Raw genomic sequence first — 22,101 nt, forward strand, 5'->3', positions numbered from 1 at the left:
CTTTAATAGTTTTATTTTTTGAACTGAAAGTATTACATACTCCTAAATACAGAAGTTAACTATGAACGATATATATATTACGAAAAATTAAGTATTATTGTAATTAATCAAATAGTATCTAAGGCTTCCAACAATATATTTTCTTAATAATTTCTTCCTGACAATAATGTGATGTTTTTACCATCATAAATTAATAAATCGGTTTAGTATTAACCCTGACCTTTACATTCCTAATATTTTTTCTGGTTGACTTCATACCATTTGTTTATCGGTCAATATTGAAGTTTTATTAATAAAATTAGGTGAACACTATAATATATGAATCAATTAATTATTTTGAGCTTATAACATGAGGGAAAAGGGACGACTCACTTACTCTTCATTCTTATGGGATCATCTGAACGGATTTCATAATTTTTTAGAAGCATGCCATATATTATACAGCGCAAGATATCGCAATAAAATTAAGTGATAATATTTCGATCAGCATTATGTGATTCACTAGTAAAAATTATTGATTCGGTACGTTCCATCCCATAACAATAGATAGTTTGATTTCAATACGATATTTCGAATATATAAGCCCGATATGGTAATGATACAAAATGAGCATATGTTCAAAGCATAAGTTAATAAAATGCTAAATATTAATTTAATCGATTAAACATTTTTTGTAATATATATGTTCAAATATCTTTGAACGTTCTTATTTTCGACAATGCCGAGGTACATAAAAACATATGAATTTATATATTTACTAGTTGAAGAACATGCATATATTCATAAATACTTAAATAGATGTACGAGTATACCATACATATGTTATAATTATAATAATAACCCAACCCAACAATACTCTTCTCTTGCCCAACCGACGCGAGGGGCGCAATCCGCATACGTGCGGAAGTAGTCATGAAAGGCAAGAGAGTTTTTTAAACGTCGAGATCTAAAACTGCTCAGCTACAGAAACAAAAATTTCGTCAGCTTAAATTTAAAAATACGTTATAACAAATAGTTACGATTTTATTTATTAAGAGAAATCAATATAGGCTTTCAAGTTTGAAAAGGGAGTCAAATAAATTAAATGTGCAGGAATGAGGATTAAAATCATGACATATGCGGCGGAAAGGTTCGTTTAGTCCAAAATTTGATCTACAAGATTTAACAGTAAGAATCTAAGCTGTCTCAAAAAGCGAACCAGAATATTAAATTCAACTTCAGAAAGGAGAAAAGAGCTGCAAACTGTTCCATTCATGACTTTTACTAAGAATATAATTCATTTCGCTACGACTAGTAGTGAAGGTAGACTTAACCTAGAATCCCATCGAAAATGCCCTAAGGCGAAAAGTAAAAATTGTTTTTGAACAGACTCTAACTTTTCAAAATGGATTTTGTAACTAGGGTTCCCTACAGCAGAGCCATATTCCAATATACGCAGGTCTAAGTTAAGTTGTAAAAAGTGTTTTCGTAATATACGGATATCTTAATTCTTTAGAACAAAGTTTAATAAAACAGAGAACACTTTTTGCTTTCAAGACCATGGTATCAATATGAAAACTAAAATTAAGCTTAGGGTTCATAGTAACTCCCAAATCAACAAAGTTAAAAACTTGCTCTAGTCTATAGTCTACGGGAAAAGTACATCATCTTCAAAGCAAAACATTTATATCACACAAGGCAACTTGTTTAAGTCTGTTTACGACAAGCACCTTTTATCAGTTGAAGTGTGTGATTTAAAAAGCTTTACGTCATCGGCATATAATATGAAGTGACATTTATTAAATATGAAATAGTATCATTAAATATCACTCGTTGTGTTCTATTATAAAGATAAGAAGATACAATTATGTAGAAGAGTCATGAGACTTACTTTATCGAAAGCTATGCTAAAGTCAATGTACATATATTACATCCGTGTGGTTATGTTCCCAAAACCCAATGATACATGGTTGACAAATTCAAGTAAATTTGTTAGAGTGCATTTCCCTTTGCGAAATCCATCCTGAGAAAAAGATTTTAATGGAGAAATCGAGAAAGTTATATGGTCTGCAACTAAATATATCATATATGGATCGTAATCAGAAGGTGGTTTTAACTTATTTAAATTGAGTAAGACGTCTTCTTCCGAAATTCGTTAATTGTAGTATTCGGACAGAGCACGTGCTGAGAAGAAACAATTTTATGAGAATTAGTACAGTAGTTTGACTTGAAAGATTCTGCAAACATATTGGAAATAATGTGATTGTCCCATGACATAATAAACGGACGGGCGGAAATTTGGAAATCCTGCATTTGGAGTTAAAGAAATTATAAAACAATTTTGGATTGCGCCCAATATTCTTTTTATACCCTCACAACATGTTGCTACAGGGTATAATAGCTTTGTTCACCTAACGGTTGCTTGTATCACCTAAAACTAATCGAGTTAGATATAGGGTTATGTATATATAACTGATCAGGATGAAGAGACGAGTTGAAATCCGGGTGACTGTCTGTCCGTCCGTCTGTCTGTCATGCTGTAACTTGAGTGAAAAATGAGATATTTTTATGAGTCTTTTTTGGTACCGTAAGACGGTTGGTATTGCAGATGGACGTAATCGGACCACTGCCACGAACACAAAACGCCATTAATCCAAAACAAAAAAATGACAAGACTGTAATTTTGATCACATTATTGAGGGGCATCTGCAGTTTAATTTTTTGTTTTTAAAGTGGGCGTGGTACTGCGCCCTAATAGGTTTAATGTGTATATTTAGTAAAGTTTAGTAAAGCTATAATAACAAAATTCTGAGAACAAATGTTTCTGGCACCTCTATTGACAGTGTGAAAATTAGTGAAATCGGGTGACAACCCCGGCCGCTCCCAATATAACACCATTTTAAATTCCATCTGATTATTTCACTTTTGGCTATGCAAATCAAGCAAAATACAATATACTTGTGTAAAGAAATCTCAAACGAGTATACTGTTTGACTTTGCGAGAGTATTAAATGTTCGGTAACATTCGAACTTAGCTCTTCCTGACTTGTTTACAATTTTTATTGGAACATACTTGTCAAATAATTTCGCAATAGTGTTATTAAAACCCAAGACACTCAATTTAATTTCCGCATTATAATCAAGCAAAGTTAAAGTAGAAAGTTCCCTATTCAATTTTTTAAAGTTAGGTTTTGTTAAGTTAAATCGTATACAGAAATTAGAAGTTTGGTGATTACTATTCAGTACATTGCCTATGATTTCGACAGTTATTTCCAAAGCAGGATGATACGAGACGTTATTCGGAACACTTTGAAGGGGAATCAACGTATAGATATAGGATATTAAATTTAGTCTGAGCATTTACCAAATTTATTCGGAGTTAAATTTTTTTGGTTCAAACCCAACTTGGACATTTTTGCGAAAAACTCATTAAAGTATGGCCGATTGCAAATCGGTACGATATAATCATCAAAAGCTTTTAACAAGGCACACGGTAAATTGAAATCTCTCAAAACGATTATAGAATCTGAAATGTTTGCCATCGAGATACATAGCTTTATTTATTAAAGAAGCATGCTGCATATATACAGATAAGTCTGATTGGGGAAGTATATAAGATAAAGTTAAATAATTAAAGCAACTACTACAAACTCTAATATAGTTAAATCCAAATGAGTTAGTACTATGAACGAGGACATCTTCAGATGAGATAGAGAAATGTACGGCAAACAGTACACCTCCTCCGATTTTGTTTAGTTGATTACATCTAAATACAATATTTGATATTCGCTGTTTAAAATCCCATCATCAAAAATGTAAGGTCTTAACCACGTTTCTGTAAATCCAATTATATGAAAAATACAATTGGTACTGTTTAAGGACAAATCAGTTGATTTTGTGTTAAGACCTCTAGCATTTTGTTAATAAATACTCAGCGAATTTCTACCACTCAGTTTTTTAGTTTCGTGGTTGCTTTCGGTGTTTTAACAATGTTTTCCTCAGTACAATTTCTGAGTTTAGGAATAAATTCGCGTACAAAATCCCCGGGTAGTCAGAATGAGCTATCTATGATCTTTTTAAATATTTCAAGAGAAGCGTTTATTTTAAACAATGATATACTTCTTTAGTAACTGAAGTTAAACTTACGGATATGGATACATTATTTTTTAAACGCGACGTAACATAAGGCTTTATGTCCTCAGTCGAGGTATCCTTGGCCAATCTAGAAATGAATGTAGTTTTTTTAGGTGGTATTACTACCAAATTTTTTACAGGTGCTGCTAAGCTTTAAGGGGGAACCTATTAAATAATTAAACGCTTATTACCGTTAGGTAGACTTTTGGGGAATTGAGCTCTGTGGATGTTGACAGCTTATCACCTTGAGGGCAAATTGAAGAAAGATTTATAAGGTCAATCGGAGAAGTACTCTTTTGTACAGAACAACTAGGTATTACTTCTTCGGAAGGGCGTTTACGGTTGGAACAGTCTTGGAAGATTCGTGAGAATCATTCCGGTACTTAAAATATTTAAAAAATTCTTTGTGATGCCTAAATTTTTCGGTGGGGGTTTCAAGATCTCCATCAATTTCATTAAAACTATTGAACGTTGCCTGTGGTACTAACAATAACTTCACAACAAATTTAAGAGCAATTTCCGTACTTCAGAGCAATTTTGTAATTGCTTCGTTGAACTCACAATGTCTGCCATTCTCGAAGAAGTGAATGCGTTGATACAACTAAGAACCTCTGCATGCAAGAGGTCCACCACAGTTTGTACTAGAGCGGATTAAGAAAATTCTAGTGATGGGGTCCATCCGCTGTTTGATAATTTCTGTTATTGTTGAATTTTTTTTCTTGTAATTCATCGATAACTGCAGATACGAGTAAAAAACTTGTCATTTTGTCAAACAGTTCGTGTTCCTTTTTCATGGTTTTTCTGCATCAAATGCATTAGCCACTTAAATTGCATGTTATTTTCCATATTATTAGAAATAAAATATTATTTATTAACTTTATATTCGCATATCATCATCTGCTGCATTGTTACAAAACTGCAATGGGAGCAACCGCTCATGAGCATTTTCCTAATTTTGACATTTCTACCCCCAATAAGGGATTTGTTGCGTCAAGCGACATCGTAAATGCTAGCATTAAAATAAATATTAAATTTATTTGAAATACAAAACATGAATTGTAATATTAAAGATTTGAATTGAAATTATAAAGTTTATAGTGACTTTTTTCCAAACATATTGGTTAATATATGAGATATACTTGTATTACTGAAATTCCGAGAGACATTTTTTATGATAATAATGTGCCCTTGGGTTACAAATAAGTTAAACGAGTAAATACTTCCCCTACCTTCGTAAATTTATTATAAAGATTTTTGATTGTCCGATGGACTTAATATAGTATATATCAGTCAATATGTGAGTTATCTTAAGGAAATTCAGAGAGCATCTTTTTCAGGCGATAGTATGTTGTGACGCCAAAATCGCTTGCTTCGGTGCAATCGAAGTTAATGTCTTTTTTTGTTTTAAGTTGTATGTAGCAACTGCCAATGCGATTTTCTGTTGTGATATTACAAATGTCTTACGGGTTCCACATGGTAGCTCCAAGCCTTGTTCAGTAGCAACAATCAATATTACCAATATATGTACATATGTATGTGTGTATGTATAAAAAAATTACTGTACTCTTGCAATAGCTATGTGTTTTTGAAGTGAAACTTCTAATGGGAGTTCGGAAAAGGTTGCGTTAAACGTTTAACGCGCCGTGGTTATACACCCTAACCATCCACTAGTGAACAAAGGAAAAGAAAGAGAGAGAGAGCTACGCAGTAAGCGTTGATGGCTTAAATTGCTTGTGTGCTGAACAAAGCATGATTACCTGGCGTATAGGTTATCGTGATCATAAAATCGGTTCTTTCGTAGCGAGGCTTGACCATTGCACTTCGTCTTGACCTTCGCGATTATTCCTAATGTCGTGCTTCTTTCTAAATAACTGTGCACATAAGAACGTGTGTGTTAATTATTGACAGATGCTGCCTGTCGCTTGTCGTCGTTGGATATAATTAAAATGAGTGGAAAGGAAGCTACAGGGAACGGTGTGGAGTCGAGGTTATGTGAAGGTACGTTACTGTTAATTCGGGGATTGTTTGTTACGTGTTTAAATTTACAATTTCGCGCTCCACAATGATAACAATAATTTTACCCCAATTTCATAGGTAGAGATGAGGTTGCGAGCCCAGTACTTCCACTGGTTCCAGAGGATCAAGAGGGAAAACAGCTAAATATTATTGTGGCTACAGAGCACGAAAGCGAGCAGAGATAGAAAATTATTTATCAAATACGGTAAGTAGTAACCTGTCTACAAGTTCTGAGCCTTCTACAAATGATGATTTCAGTAGAAGAAACGTTTCAAAAGCAAAGCCATCAATGTAGAGAACATCTGCTGTGAAATATCAGAAGGAGTATCGAGCGCGGAAAAAGGCGAAACGTGACGCTACATTCATTGATCCGATGGATGCTATACCATAAATTTTAACAGGGGAGGCCACTAGCGTTCATTCCTTGTCAGAGATTAGACCATCAACGACTGATGGGCCTTCTACAAGTCTCGGTGTTGGTTTCAAAAATCCACTCAACAGGAAATCAGCAGCACAATATTATAGAGCTAGGAAAAAAGCTGAACTTGAATCTCGAAGAGCTGCACAATTTGCGACTTCTAACGAAGGTTCAACTGGGAATGTTGATGCAAATAGCCAGAATACCAGCAATGAAAACCCGAGAAACGATCAACAACTTCCGTACACACAATGTCATCAGTATTAGAAAGCACATGACAGCGTAAGAACGAAATTCACTGAGAATAGTTTCGGATGCCCATGTTCAATATGTGATCGGCTCTGGTTCAAGCATGATTTAGCAGACGTCCCTTTAGAGATTAATTAACAAATTCTCGATAGGATTTCACCGACTGTCTCAAGGCAAAATTTTAAGTTATGTGCAGCGTGTCTCCAGTCATTGCGTCAAAAATATACCTATATATAATATGTCGTCGAAAATGGATTTGAGTATCCACCAATACCTGAAAATTTACCACCGCTGGATATCATAACAGAACGCTTGATTTCATCACGATATTCCGTTTATGCATATTAAATGTTTAAGACATGTGCATGGGCAATATGGTGTTTATGGACAAATTATGTACCGGTTAATGAAGACACAATGGTTAAACGTCTGCCACAAAATATTGGAGGTGACCATGATATCAACGTGTATATTAAAAAATTAAAATTCACATATCCCCCTACGTGGAAGGTTTGGTTAATAAAATAACCGTTCGGGCTTGGCTAATTTTTCTGAAAAATACACAACTTTATCAAGATAGATATTGAGTTAACTGAAGAGGAACTGGCGAATGATGAAACAAGTGAAGTGATCACGATGGAATATAGCCTCGTTGCTCAGCAACAAACACTTTTAGGGGAAGAAGATAAATATTTGGGACTAGCACCAGCTTATCTACTTCCGAAAAGTTTGCTATTTGATGATTACGCCGAGGAGTTGTCATTTTCAGGAATATATCTGGGAATCTTTTCCAAATGGTAACAAGTGAGATAAGACGAAATGATCGATGAGGAGTCACCCCGTGCCATTTGCTGTACATAGTGGCGAAAAATATGAGACATCGTATCGCATCATCGGAAGAGTATGTCAACAGATGCATCGACACCTTCCTGAAATCACTTCCAAACTCTGCCTATTATTGGTCACAACGATAAAGACACCTTTTTGCTAACATATGATTCCTCAACTCAGCAGGCCCACGCTCTTCCTTACAATGAGCGCAAACGAAATCGGATCCCTGCTGCCACAATTTTTACAAAAAGTGTAAGATGGAAATTCACTTAGAAAATGGAGCCGACTTGAACTGGTTACACAAAAGCACGCTCATCAACGAAGACGCTGTTACATGTGCTATCTATTTCGACAAATTAGTCAATACATTTATGACTCTTCCACAAAGCAAAAAATTATGCCTGTTGGGACAATACAGAGTTAAAGACTATTTAAAAAAAATAGAATTCTAACATCGTGAAAGTCCTCACGCGCATATTTTACTCTGGCTGGAAAACGCGAAGAACCGCCTACTGGCTGAAGATAAAGAAAGTGCAATATCGTTGATCGATTCTTTGATTTCTGTCTCCAGCTCAGAAACATCAAATTAGAAGAATCAAATTGCAATACGAATTCACAGACTACAACAGTATTGAAGACTTCCATGAAAGGAACAATATAATTTCAGATAAACACTATTATAAAATTGTTTCCACAAGTATTTTTAAAACGACAGCCTTCAGAGAAGTGGCATAAACCTTTTCATTTTGGACGAATATTATTGTGCGATGGATTTTGTTAATAAATCAAATCGAGGAATAAGTAATTTGCGGAGACAAATAATTGTGATAACAGAAAAATATCCAGATTTGGGGTTGTTAAAATCACGAGAAATATGAGTGTGAATTTACTTAATTCGGTAGAAATTTCCAGTCAAGAAGCAGCTTGGTGGCTGCTCTGTAAGTCAATGTCGCAAGCATCTACAAGGTGCGTTCCAAAGTAAACAGGACTTTTACAAAAAAAAGACAGAAAAAATGGTTTTATCGGCAAAATCAATTAATTTTATTCAAAATAGTCTCCTTCTGCTTTAATACAGCTTTTTGCATGGTCCAAAAGCATGTCGAACGAGTGTTTTAGCTCGTTGCCCGGTATGGCCGCCAGTATGTCGGTGCAAGCCTTTTGAATGGCCTCCACGTCTGCATAACGCTTTCCTTTCATCGGCAAATGCATTTTTCCGAAAAGGTAGAAGTCGCACTGTGCCATGTCAGGTGAATACGGGGAGTGGTTGATTGTTAAAATGTGATTTTTGATCAAATAATCGGCCACAAGCGTCGATCGATGAGACGGCGCATTATCGTGCAACAAACGCCAATTTCCATCTTCGCGATATTCGGGCCGAACACGTCGAATATGGCGCACCAAACGCTTCAAAACTCTAAGGCAGAATACCGCATTAACGTTTTGGCCAGGTGGAACAAATTCTTTGTGGACAATACCCTTGGAATCATAAAAACATATCAGCATTGTCTTCACTTTTGTCTTCTCCAGGCGCGATTTTTTGGGTTTCGGCTCATCGTCATTTATGTCCTCACGACCACTTTGAAAACGTTTCAACCACTCGTGCACTCTGCTACGGGATAGGCAATCATCGCCATAAACTTGTTTCATCAATTGAAACGTTTCGGTAAAAGTTTTACCAATTTTAAAACAAAATTTAATGATGGCTCTTTGTTCGAATCTCATTTTCGCACCGATGACAAAAACATGCTGACACTTAAAACATAATAACTTCACTTCCAATAGATGAAGTCTCATGAAATTTTTACTGGAAATCGATAAAGAATAGCAGATTCTAACGTACTAGTCGACATATAGATGGCGCCACTTGAGTTTACTTTGTTACTTTTTTACTGTTTACTTTGGAACGCACATTGTAGATCTGTAATATATATTCAAACATCGTAGCCGGCGGATCGACAAAGAATGGAAAAAAACACGAAAACAGTTGGCAGAACTTGATAATGAGTCCACAGACGTTTGGAGGGATAGTGTCATAAATATAAACACCGATCTCAGGAATTGAATGATCTCACTCTTGCTCAATTTTCAGCACAATACACACTAACAACAAATCCAAAAAATTTGATAGAGAGCATCATAAGATATACAAATTACAACATGACAACACAGTTTGAAAAGTATAAAAGAGAAATGGTGTTGCTTCATATTGTTTTTCGCAATGAGGAAATATTAAAATTCCCTTAAATTTATACTGATAATAAGGAAATTATTCTAGAACGTCGTAAACAGTTTGAATCTAATATTAAGATTGAAGAGACTATTAGATTGTGTGAACAATTGTATCGCGAGAAGCACAATTTCTAAGGGCAGGGAAATCAAGTGGTGCTGGGAGTTGTACCATAGCCCGTTCCATTCAATGAAATGTTTGCAGGCCCTAATTCTTACATCAACGATGACCTTGGATAAGCCACCTTGAGAAGACTTCAAGCGATTGCGAAGCGGAGAGAAAACTTAATGCCAAATGACTAATTTTGTGGACATATGTGAGCAACCAACGAGGAACAACGATCAATTTTACTACAAACTATTCATCACTTAGCATCACAGCAACTTTAACCATTGTTGATGTTCCTGACGGGCCCAGCCGGATGTGAAAAAACCTTCTGGATCCATCTCATCTTGGGAATCTATAAGAAATATGGAACCTGACATGTGCTTCGACAGGAAAAGGGTCAGCAGATCAGTATTGATAATGGTTTGAGTTCATTACAGCAATTCAGATCCCTGTTCCAACACATTCACTTGGTTTTAATTGACGAAATTAGTAACGTTGGCGCGGAGCTCTTAGAAAGAATCGATAGAAGATTAAAACTATTAACAGGCATATCAGATACGTCTTTTGGTGGGCTCGACGTTATTCTTGTTGGACATTTGGGGCGACTTCTACCTGTCAAAGCTACACAACTATTAACACTCGTCATGGGAAAGTATTACATCATAACCAAATATCGCAGTTGCTGATAGATTAGCAAACGGTGCCATAATAAAATTGAATCACGTTGAAAGAAATGATAATGGAGAGGTTACGCGGATATGGTTCATATTTCCCAATAGCAGTAAAATTGGGGTAAAAGCTCGTATGGAGGCACATGCATTCGTCACAGCGAACAATATTAATCTTTCAACTGTTCCCATTGGTCGTCGAAATGTAACCATCTATTTTAATAGACAAAAAAGTATTTCAGCTAAAAGGAACCATTTTCCAGTCACACCAGCTTGTGGATTGACGATTCACAAATCGCAACGGAGTACTATAATGAAGTAGTTTACTACTAGGAAAAATGTTTGTACGGTAGTAACAATCGCTCGTGCATTGCTTTGCGAAATGAGATGATCAAATCGGAATTGCGGAAAAATCCAATTTGTACATTAGATAAACAAGTATTCGACTTTATTAACTCGAAAAAAAACATTTCGATAATAGTATGTCAAAGTCTTCAGGGGCTTGAACAGTTTTGATTCGATTTAGTACATTTTGATTGCATAACTCAGAAGTAAGGACTTCCTGAAGTTCTACAATTAAATGTCTGACAGAGAAAGCTGAATTTCTGTATAGAACCAGAATATTAATACTGAAACATTTAAACAAAAACGCTTCTAAAACTTTGCGGCCTGAATAAATTTTCTTTATGGCCTTTGGTACTATAGAGCTAGCAATACTATGTTTTTTATATATATTATATTATAATGCCCCGTTTATTTCTGTTGCTTTTTTCTGTGCTATCTATCCTCAGCTCGTTAATTGGAGTAAATCCTGGTATATCAAAACGTTCGCATGGATAACTCCAAGTTTCTGCAAAACATAAAATATATGGGAATATTATTACCTGACGGATTATCATGAGAAGTTTGTGCCGCATGAAAAGATTGAACCAATCGGGAATCCTCTGCAGATGCAACAAACGGAAGTTCTTCTTAGTTATTAAATTCTGAAATCCAGTTCTCATTAATATGTATATTGTGCTCACGATATAGAGGTGTATTCACTAAGAATTGCAAAGCTTTCATAATCATTGTAATTTCCATCTTCCGAAGGAAATTTTTGCATTAAACAGAAGGCGGATGCAGCATTCGGGTGACTTTGCGCAACAGCTTCGAAATTTAATTTGCGAACTTGGTGTGAAAACCATAATCCGCCGCAGCAAATACATATTTCAGGGCCCTTATTTATATTTTGGAAATAAATGCTTTTGAAATCTGTTAAATTGCCACTATAATCGTTTTCTATAACGTTATTTTCTCTCGTTAATCGGATTCGTTAGGACTGTCTTTTGTTTTCAATTTGCCTATTGACCTGGTTATCTCTACAAAGGTGAACTTGACTTTGTCTAAGACGTCTCTGATTCAAAATTTCTTCCCTTATACCCCTCCTACTAAGCTGTCGACGTTATGTTTCTCTATCACGCTCCTCTCTCCTTATTTCACGATTTCTTCTTGCATGTTCTCTTTGCATTTGATCACGAATGCGCTCTAAATTCCTATACTCAGGATTTCTTGCGCAAAATTCTCTATGATCCCTAGTGTTCCTACTTTGCTCATCATAACGTACCTCGGGATTTTCTCGACGAGACCTACGACATCGAGTATTTCTTATTTGCTCTTCAGAGCGAATTTGTGGCTCTTGCCGTCTTGTTCTATGTTGAACAGTATTTCTCATTTGCTCAACAGATCGAACCTCGGGGTCTTCGCGCCGAGATCTATGACCTCGAGTATTACGTACATCGGAATCTAATCTACGATTAGCGTGTCTTACAGTATCTTGTGACTGCTCACTATCTCTATATAAAGAGTTTGCACGAAGAACTCTCATACGTCTTCTATTCTGAAGACGACTTAGTAATACAGATTTTCTACTTAATCTAGGCATAATTAATAAATAATAAATGGCTTAATATATAAAATACTTATATATAATACTTATATTATTCCGTCCGTCCGGGTCTGAAAAGTTGGATCCTAGGTGCTGCTCTCTTTCACTGTAATTGAATCCTTGCTATGACTCCTTTCCGGTTCGGTGTATAGGTACTATGGTATACTGGTGCACATATGTATACGTGTTTGCTCGCCACTGTATATAATACGGTTTTGCTTGCCACTGTATATAACAATAGTTTAAACACTATATAACTAATACACTGAAATTAGTTTGAATACATCAGTTTGCTCGTCAAGAAATCTAGTGTAACTGAAACTACAAACACAGTGTACTGATATTTATTATACTCTTGCAATATGTTGCTACAGAGTATAATAGTTTTATTATGGTATATTTTTGAACACACAGCTTACGTACTTTTGTATACCTATATATTACTAGATATTCACTAACCTAATAATACAGATTATTTAGTTATATTTATATTTTGGAACTTAGTAGTTTATTTCATTGTATTGAAATTAAGTGTTCGGAAAACCCCTCCGTAAATTGCTTTTGTATAACGCTTTTTAAAACAGGGATCTATGGTACTATTTTGAAAGGTCTGCTCGTGAGGGCTAAATTAACAATAACTTACATATAATTAAGTATGGTACACACATATGTAGAGCAGGTATGTATATTTTCTTCTTTCTGTCTTAATATCTAAACCTTTCATAAGTACTACAAAAAGTACTTAAATGTAATTTTCTTGAGTTTACAGTTCACTTCATGACCTTCATATTAAAATGTGTCGCAAAACTGAAATAATAAATAATAGCATTTTAACCGATGGGGTCGCAGTTTATCTATTACCACATAAAAAGAATCTTTAGCCCTTTTGATACTACACTACTAATATTTATCTCACGCGATTTTTTCTAGAAAGATATTTTTGCTCTATACAAAGTCCAGCACTCTAAGAAACTTTTTTACATTGTTGTCTGGTATATTTTGTTACAAGTTCAACATGATGACTGAAAAAATATACTTATTCACTGATTATCACCAAATATTAGAAGAAATATTTGTGTATAGAAATCTATATCTATCTCGATTAGTTTTAGGTGATGCAAACAACCGTTTGGTGAACAAAACTATACTCTGTTGCAACATGTTGCGAAAGTATAAAAATGTTGCGAAAGAATTCAACATTTATTATTCGATTATTATTTGGTATCTTATTAACTTATGTTATTGATCATAGGTTTACTATTTTAGATAGATACTATTTTTTCTTCGAAATGTTAACTTTAACTCAAACATGGTATATGTGATATAAACTGAACCAAAGGGGTTAGATTTAATATGTGGGGTATATGAGGTTGCTGTTGTACGAAAGGAGCGGAAATCAGTATATTATAAGGTTTAAAAAAAGGTCTAGACCAATGTCATTCATATGCAGCGATAAACCACATTATTTTTAAGAAAAACTGTCCATTTAATTTCATTAAATTATAAAATTAACGAAATGAATTATACCATAAGATTATACCATAAGATTATACCATAAGGAGTAAATGTATGCTGGGGAAATTCGTGGATCGATTTCCCACATCTTCGGCATTAAACTGTTGTATATCTAATATTTTACGTTTATATAAAGCCAAACGGAAGTTTGAATTTTTTACAAAAAGTATGTTGGAGCTAGGGTCAATATATACTCGATAGTGGGTACTAGGGCGGAACCAAAAATTTTATACTCTTGTAATTCGCAAGAATCAAAGGTCAGGAAATTCTTTCAGGTGTGGCAAAGTTGAGAAAGAACTAAACATCCATTATTAAATGAAATCGTAATAAAATTACAATCAAATTTGGTATCTTCTTGACGTATATTAAAGGCCATAAACTTAGTTTCAGTTTTATTGCTATATTTTAGTTTGCGTCAGCGAAAATTATATAAAAAAAAACATCTTGAAGTGAGATATACATAAGTATGAATGTGATATTAACTCGACCAAAGTGGCTAAATTTTATATTACAAGCTTGTGTGAAAAACGTCAACAAGAGTATCGGAATTCATTATATGAAGGTGTGAGGTTTACATCAAGGTATATACTATTTTCATTCTAATTCAGCGTCAAACCACATAATTTAAAACAAAAACTTATCCACTTAATTATCAGATTTTTATCAACCGGAACGGTTTAAAGTCAAGAGGAAAGACGGAAATCATATATATATTGGGGATAGAGAAATATATTAATTTTTACATTGCTCAGCTATACTCGAACATAGAGAACATATTTTGAAGCAATTTTATACATAAAAAAAATTTTAATACTCACTGACCGACATACGAGAAGTATTATAAGTAGTATATGGAAGTAGAGGGTAGAATAAACCCGATTTTATCAATTTTTGCCAATACTACATACTACTGACATGCCACAGACTAATAAAATGCTCCCACTGTCTCATTAAGGTACCTCACATACCATCACCAATCATATGGAGTAAAGTCAGACGAACGTTCGAAAATCCTGATATTAGTTACATGGGGCCCAGGTAAAATTTTCACTCGATTTGATCCATTTTAGTCACAAAAATACCTTGTTATGAATAAAACACGCTCTCTCATTTTCATTGAGATAACTCACATATTGGCCGATATATGCGGTATAAAGGCACCCGGAAGTTCAAAAATTTTTATATTAGGTATATGAGGGCTATAGGAAGTATTGATTCCATTCAACCCATTTTTTGACACAAACATACTATTATCAAGAGTTTAATTTATTTATTTTATTCTATGAATTTCAATTAAATGTCTTACACATTGACCGATATTTTCGGTAAAAATAATTGAATAGTTTTGGTTCGATTTAGATAATTTTTGGTCACAAGGTGGCATACTTCAAACGCATTATTCACGCAAAGTTTTACCCCGATACAATCATTGTTGTTTGATTTGCATAGTGGAAAGTGAAAAAATCAGATGGAATTTAAAATGGTGTTATATAGGAAATAGGCGTGGTTGAAATCCGATTTCGCTCAGTTTCGCACTATAGCATAAAAATATAAGAAGAATATTACTTACCGAATTTGGTTGAAATCGGTTAAGCAGAGCCTAATATATGGGTTTTCACCTAAATGTGGGCGGTGCCCGATTTATCGCGCTTTTAGTAGTTTTTAACAGTACCGTTATATGGGGAGTGGGCGGGTTGTCATCCGATTTCAGCCATTTTCACACTGTAGATAGAGGTGCTAAAATATTTCCTTCCATTGAATTTTGTTATTATAGCTTTAGCAGTTTAGGAGATATGTACATTAAACCTATTAGGGGCGGAACCACGCCCACTTAAAAAATTTAACCGCAGATGCCCCTCCCTAGTGCGATCCTGTGCGCCAAATACCAGCCTTGTATCTTATTGTGGAGCTTAGTTTTGACAATTTATTTGTTTTTGATTAATGGCGTTTTGTGGGCGTGGAAGTGATCCGATTACGCCATCTGCAATATCAACCGTCTTACGGTGCCAAGAAACATGTGTACCGAGTTTCATAAAGATATCTCAATTTTTACTCAAGTTACAGCTTGCACAGATGGACGGACGGACAGACAGTCACCCGGATTTCAACTTGTCTCTTTATCCTGATCATTATAACCCTATATCTAACTCAATTAGTTTTAGGTGATACAAACAACTGTTAGGTGAACAAAACTAATATACTCTGTAGCAACATGTTGCGAGAGTATAAAAAAGGGGAGACCACTATTGATGCAGTTTTCGCAAGAAAAATTAATAAAATGGAAATAAACATTTTATTTAGCTATTATAATCCACTAGAAAATATTACAATGCGTACAGCGCCCTCTGAAAGTGAGAATTAAATTTAAAAAAATTGGGTTTGTCGAAAGAAAAATAAAAATGTGTGTTTGCCAAAAACATTGTGTTACAATAACATTGATTTCAATCTTTTCATGTTTTCAATTTGCCATAATGAAGTTTCACTTCTTCCGCACCCTGTTTTTTTATTTTTTTTTAGGAATAAAATATTCAAATGATTCTTACATAAGTTTTGAACACTTGCTTATGATTTATATAACTTATTAATGATTTGTTTTGAAGTGTACTAAATTTTATTAAAATTAGTTGAGTAGTTCAAGAGTTTACCCCGGAAAACAGTTGCCTCAGTTGCGCTTTGTTATATCACGGTTTTATTTCACGTCCCACGGAAACGGGATAGAAATGATCAGATGTTCCTGGTTCTAAGCTACCTCTACACTAATTTTCAGCCGAAGCAACAGTTCTTAATTTATTAATACAATAATTTAAATAAAACAACATTTATATATAATATATAGATACTAGCTTTACCCGCGGCTTCGTTCGCTTAGAATTGAAATAACTAAATACATGGTATGTACACGAATATACCGTGCTGGTAACTAAAAACCCTCAATTTCGTCCAATTTATAGATATAAGTATAACGAATAAGCTTTCGATGCATTTTTTATTTTGTCAGATTTTAAAATTTTTCGATAAACAATCAAATTTGGCAATATAAATGTTTGATCGCTTTTAAACACAGACTCTTTCGTAACCCAAACCGGTTTATTGTGGGCGAGGGGACGACGAGGAAAGACGAAGGAACCGTGCCACTCGTGTTCGGGTGGTGCGCTTTGTGTTCTTGTTCGTAACAACTCGCTACTACCCTTTTCAGCATTCCTTTTCACTTTCAAATTCTTTGAATGGTTGCAAGAGCGCTCGGTTTCAAATGAATTCGTTCACAAATTTGAATTCTGTTATCTATTTTTTGTATGTGATATGCAAATATGTATGCATAGAATAATAGAAATATTTTGAAAAATTGTAAATAAGGAGAAAATTAAGATATAGATTATGGAGTAAAGAAATTATGAATTTTTAATAATTAAAGATTAGGAAATTCCTGTTATAAATGTGGCCTTGAAAATATTAGTAGCGGATATTCAATACATTCTGGTGGATTAGGGAATTCCCGTCTTAAGTATTTCTTTGAAACTATTAAGCGGGTAGGTATTATGCATATTGTTCTACCATATTCATGGTAATTCATTGCAAGCAAAATGTGTGATCATCATCTCAACATACAAATATGCAACACGCTCTAAATGTTGCTCATTCGAATTTTGTGAAAAGGAATGCACAAAAACTAGACTCGAGTTGCTGGACTCTTTTTGCCCGTGTGAATGCACAGGGCGACACCAAAAGAGAATTAAAAAAAAAATGAGGGTCAAAAGAGTCCCAATGTAAAAGCCGTCTTTGCAATTTTCAAATTTGTTATACAAAGAATCATATCTGCTAGAAAATTTATTTTCAATTTTTAAATTTATTTTGCAAATATATATGATCTGGCAAAATAAATTGTTTGCGATAATAATCCTTTTGTATAAGCATCCTATGTTCTTTCTAAAACCATTAGGAATATGTGTACACAGTTTTGTCATTATGGTGATTTCGGCGTGAATACGTAACAAACCAATTTTCATTCACATTTATAACATTAATATAGGATTAGGGATGATATTATGCGATTTGTAACCAAAAAAAACACTAAATTATTCTAAGTCCATCAAATGTTTTCATAACAGTTTGTATTGGCCCAAGTAAAACTAAAAACATACATACATCTATATACCATACACTGCCATACACTTGAATAGGGGCAATACTTGCCAATTGTAATATGATGTTGACCTCTTTTGTCTTAATAGTTATGGACATGTTCACACACATTCTAAGTAGTACACTATTATAAAAACTTTGAGTGAAAAATTGCAGCGCTCAGCATTTAAACGTAATGATTTAACCCCGATTCACTTTAATTATGCTGAGAAATGTTCTCAATTTGCGTGCACATGAATAGGAACAGTTGCAGGGCAATTGCTTTAACATTGTTGATTGATAACTCTTGTAAATCTTACTTCTAAAAAAAATGCTGGGTCGTGGTAAAGCTTTTACAGCAAAGGAAAAAAATATTGGCATTTAGAGAGTGCAAAATAGTGATTAACGATGTTTCACCACCGGTGATTTAATCACTGTGATTCAAAAATCGCTTAAAGTTACTGCTATTGATAGCCCACAATATCAGTGATTTGTGATTTTTCTACTTCTAAATGTCACTACAAGTATTTAACCATGAATGGAATGGAATTTAGAACTGGCAGCAGCTGATGAACAGAAATTGCGTGTGGTGATTTTTTGGTGTTCGAGGTAAAAATTGTAAATTTGAATACTTTTTTATTCACAGTAAGTATATATGCATTGCTTTTTATTTAATTCCGTTAAACGGTTGTTTAAAATAAATATTTTAGCTTGATATTTATTAAATTTTGTGAAAATTGCTTTTAAATTAAATAAAAACGAAGTGAAATGTTGCAATTTTCTTATAAGATAAATGAAACGCATGCAAAATGCAAAATTTGCAAAAAAAGATATATCGTATAAAGCGTCGAATACAAATTAAAAAAAGCATATGCAGAATCGGCATCCAACAGTGGAGCATCCGGGAGCAGCGACAGTGTAAAAACTAGGAATTCAACCGACGGAAAAATCAGATGCACATCATGATGTTACGAAAACAAATGTACAATACGGTAAAACATAACATTTTTCGCTTCGCATTTTGGTAAGGAGATTTTAATATGATTTCAGAACCTGTTCTGCGCAAACGAAAAATATCTGCCGGGATATGCAATATGAAGATTTCTGCAAAGTCAAAAAAGAAAATTGATGATGCGTTGCAAATGCTCTTCATTAAATACATATTATATTTTTTGGCATTGTCGAGGACAGCGGATTTATTCAATTTGATAAAGCGCTAAATCCTGCATATGATCTGCCCAGTCGACATGTTGTATCAAGAACAATAACTTCGGCATTCGGTGTTAAATTCTGCTTTACAACGGATTGTTGAACATCTCGCAATACAAGTTACATAGCAATTACACTACATTTTGTTAGTTAAAATTTTGAATTTAGTAATATATTATTGGATTGCTTTCCAATGAGTGAGGAACATACTGCCAAAAATTAAGCCGAACAAATACAAAGAATCTCAATTTAATAAAATAATATTGACAGCATCTGATAACGCAAACAATATAAAGAGTGCCTTGCAAATGTGCTCAAACTACGCCACTTCGGCTTTTGAGCATACGTTAAATTTAATTGTTAAAGCAAGTAGAAGTGGTCATGACTTCTACAAATGAAAAATTTATGAGTTTTCATCGCAATGCTGGTACCGAGCCTTTAAAACTAATTCAAAGTGTTGATACTCGCTGGAAGCTGATTAAAGCGGTAGATGCCGTTAAAAGTACTGCCGCGCTCATAGATAAGGAATTATCTCTAATAAATCCTGACGAATGGTTGCAGCTAAAGGATTTAGTTACTGTGCTAAAAACTTTTGAGTACCCCATAAAAGAAATAAGCAGTCGAAAATATCGCACTGGATCAATGGATATTCATATTGTAAGTGGTATCAAAATTATATTATTGTTATTTTCATTATTAAAAGCCAAAAAACTGTTTCTTTTCTTGACAAATAAATATTATTCCATTTACGATCTGAACGGTCTATAAATTTGTAAACTTATTTTCATGAGATTATTTTTATTAATATTGGCACATATATCAGTATTAATTAAATAAAAATCCAAACTAATTGAATTTTGTTGATTACATTATAATTAATTCCTTTTAATTGAGATTATATTTTTTATTTCGGCTTTATAGCAGGCTGTCATTTGTTAGAACTACTTAACATATCAATGTAATTAAGAAAAGTAGCAATCGCAATAGCTATAAAAAATCACTATGATTTAAAAAACGCTACTTCGCTCATCACTAGCGCTTACCTTACTTAAATTTATAGAAGCAAAACGGTTGTAGGCAATTTTCTTCAGAATGTCAATAATTATGGTAAGAATATGAAAGGACGCACTAAAAAAAAACGGTTACGCTCGTTAAACACTGGAGGATTATTCGAGCAGCTTCAAACTCGCAATGTTCTTCTGAAAAAATTCGTTCAGAGTTGGGTATAACTGCAAGTATTGATACAAAAAGGCGAGTTATACGCAAAGCAGAACACCTAAAAATATTAAAATTGAAGCAAAAACTCCCAATACACTTAATAAACAGCGCAAAGATGCTCGACAACTTTTCGCTCGGAATCACATGACGTGGAGTAGTGACAGGCATCGAGTTGTGTTATATATTAATGACATTAGGAAGGAGGAACATGATTTGGCTCGTCATTACAGTCGCGAAGGGGTATAATGGTATGGGGTGCAATCTCATATTATGGAACATTCGATCTTCAATTTGTGACATGAAAAATGAATCCAAATCGTTACAGAGGCTTATTGGAAAATGCGTTTCAATTCTTCAACCCTCTTTCGGGTCATTCTCATGGACTTTTCGACATCACAATGCTCCGATTCATACCGCAAAACTTGTAAAGTCGTGTATTCAGCAACAAAATGTGGATATAATGGCTTGGCCCCCTTATTTCCCTGACCTTAATATAATAGATAATGTGTGGGGATGGCTCACACGACGTGTGTATGTTTCTGGAGACAATTTTCACATACACAATCAAGAATGGATACTATTAAAAGCGCCTGGAACGAAATAAGTTTGAATTACATACGTCACTACTTGTATCTGATTCTTTACCTAACAGATTTTATGAAGTAATATCCAACAAATGAGGTGGCACGCATTATTAATAAATACGCTTATGTATATTTTTATAAACAATTTTTTTTTGTTAGCTCTCTTAATTTATTTTAAATTCTTGAAGCAAAAACATGAGTTTCAGTTTTTGGACCAATTTTTCGAAAATCTCGTATAAAAAGAATAGAAGAAATATTTTATTATATTTTTTTTACATAAATAATTAATAAAAAAGTAAATTTAAAATGATTTCATTTGTTTTTCTATCGCAAAAATTTAAAAATTATCAAAAAAACTTGTCCCTATAAAGGTCCTTGGCAGTGTATATAAAAATAAATTGCTGTTCGTTAATCTCACTAAAACTACTAGATAACGGCTGAACCGATTTGGCTAATTTTAGTCTTAAAATAATCGTGGAAGTCCAGCATGGACCAAGTCCAAATATGGAAACATTTTGATTTAATAAGATTTTGGAATCTACAACATATATCCATAATGATCGGATTAGAGCATATTAAGATTTAAAACATGTCAAATAATGACACTTGGTTATTGCGTTTAACTTTAAACGATCTGAATCGGTATATGAAATGTCAAAGTTATTGTTAACGGTTAGACATACATACACTGAATATATGCGAAGTGTCCTGAAGCTAACGCCAAAAACGAAAACAGAATTTTAGTTACCATTATTAGTGCACGAAAACATTATTATCTGATACTGTTTACAATGCGGAGGAGAAAATGACCTAGCAATCAAATGTGCGACGAGCTACCTTACGCGCTAACCGCACTGATGACCAGCCAGAGACTGATAATGATTACAGTCGTATTGGTA

The sequence above is a fragment of the Bactrocera oleae genome, chromosome X (assembly GCF_042242935.1).
Source record: "Bactrocera oleae isolate idBacOlea1 chromosome X, idBacOlea1, whole genome shotgun sequence".
NCBI lineage: Eukaryota > Metazoa > Arthropoda > Insecta > Diptera > Tephritidae > Bactrocera > Bactrocera oleae.